We start from the raw sequence: 1,695 nt of genomic DNA on the forward strand, positions 1-1,695 counted from the left end.
CACAGGTGTGGCTGTGAATTCCTGACCTCTGTGGGCAAATGCTTTGGTTCTCTCATATGGAGATTGAGAAAATAATCGTGCCTGTGTTAAAAAAAAAAAAGATCAAAGTGGTGACAATGAAGCGTCACAGGTGTGGCTGTGAATTCCTGACCTCTGTGGGCAGCAAGGTGGCTCTGAGCCTGCCCAAGGTCTCTGTGATTGAGCTTCCGGTCCCAGAGGAAATAACAGGAACCAAGACTCAGATGATGGTTGAGCATGCCTCCCGAAAAATCGGGAAAAGGACAAAGTCACAGAGGCAGTTGAAATATTTCATCTGTGATTAATTATCAAAGGATAAAATGTAAATTCCCAGAATGATTTAGACCAAGCTCACAGACCCAGGAAAGCCACGGTCTCTACTCTTCTCATCTGTTAGTTATAAACGAAGCCACAGGAGTCTCTGGGGCTGGAGTGAGGGCCTGAGACAAGATGCGGTGTTTACTTGTTCTGTTTTAATATTTGGGCAAAAAAAAAAAAAAGTACCTAAATCCACGGTCATCATGGGATCTAGGCACTCAAAGGCTTTATAGACTCTCGGCACTTGTTTATAGTTCCTGTCCCCGGCTTAAACAGAGCCAACATGAGGGAGGCTGTTGACAAGATCGTGTGGGCTTGCCAACTCCACGGCCAGCATCTACCCGAGAGCCAGCCAGCCCACCTCCCCATGCCAGCCCTCCTTCCCACACCAGCCCTCCAATACAGCTGCCTGCATCTCATCCTTCCCCATGTCCCTCCAGGCCCTTTTCTAAATTCATGTCTCCCATTCTTCGTCCTCACCTTTCTCTTCCTAACTGGACTACCCTTATGCAGACACACACCGAGAATTTCGTAACGGCTAATGTTCTGGGTATTAGATAAAAATAACCCTTGTTTCTCAAGAGTTTCCAGCCATACCTTCTGTATTTTATATCCTTAATTGAATCCTCAAGCTTTTGTGGTTCTGTCATCTCCATTCTACAGATGAGAAATTGAGAAGTGGGGAGGTTTAATAGCATGACGTCACATGCTATTCTGGCGGAGGTTTTTAGAACTCTGAAATCCTTAACCATAATGATCCATAACTGCTAATAATGATCCTGAGGATACAATGGGTAATCCTGCTGAAACCTCAGCTGTTACTTGAATGATTTGACCTCCAAAGGATATCCTACCACCCTGAGCAAATGCAAGCTCCGCAGGAGACTCAACTTGGTATCTCAGTACCACCTGTGCCAGGTAACAGCGTTTAAACTTCTGATACCAGTGTGCTCTCTCCCTTCCCAAAGTCTCCTTTGTACAGAGAAGCCGTAACTAGAAGTCACGTTTCTCAGAACCCCTTGTCAACAGGGCTCTGACTAGACTCTGCCAATGGTGTGCATGCACTTGAGATTTGAGAGGTAGACAGGAGACCATGCTTTCTGGAAGCAGCTTGGGCTCCCCAGGTTGCCCTCCTGGGAATCATCGTCTGAATGTTGGATGCTAAGACTCTGGCAGCTATAGTGGGATTCTGGGACTTAAAGATTCCTTATAGTGAGCAGGAATCTTGCCAATCTTTGTTCTTGGCTCTTCCAATCATATATGATCCTCTACTGCCTTGTAGTAAATTTACTTCTAACCTGAAGTACGTACACAACACATTGCCCACAATAACCCATTAACAAGAGGCATCCTAGCCGG

This window comes from Microtus ochrogaster, chromosome 10 (assembly GCF_000317375.1).
Source record: "Microtus ochrogaster isolate Prairie Vole_2 chromosome 10, MicOch1.0, whole genome shotgun sequence".
Taxonomy (NCBI): Eukaryota; Metazoa; Chordata; class Mammalia; order Rodentia; family Cricetidae; genus Microtus; species Microtus ochrogaster.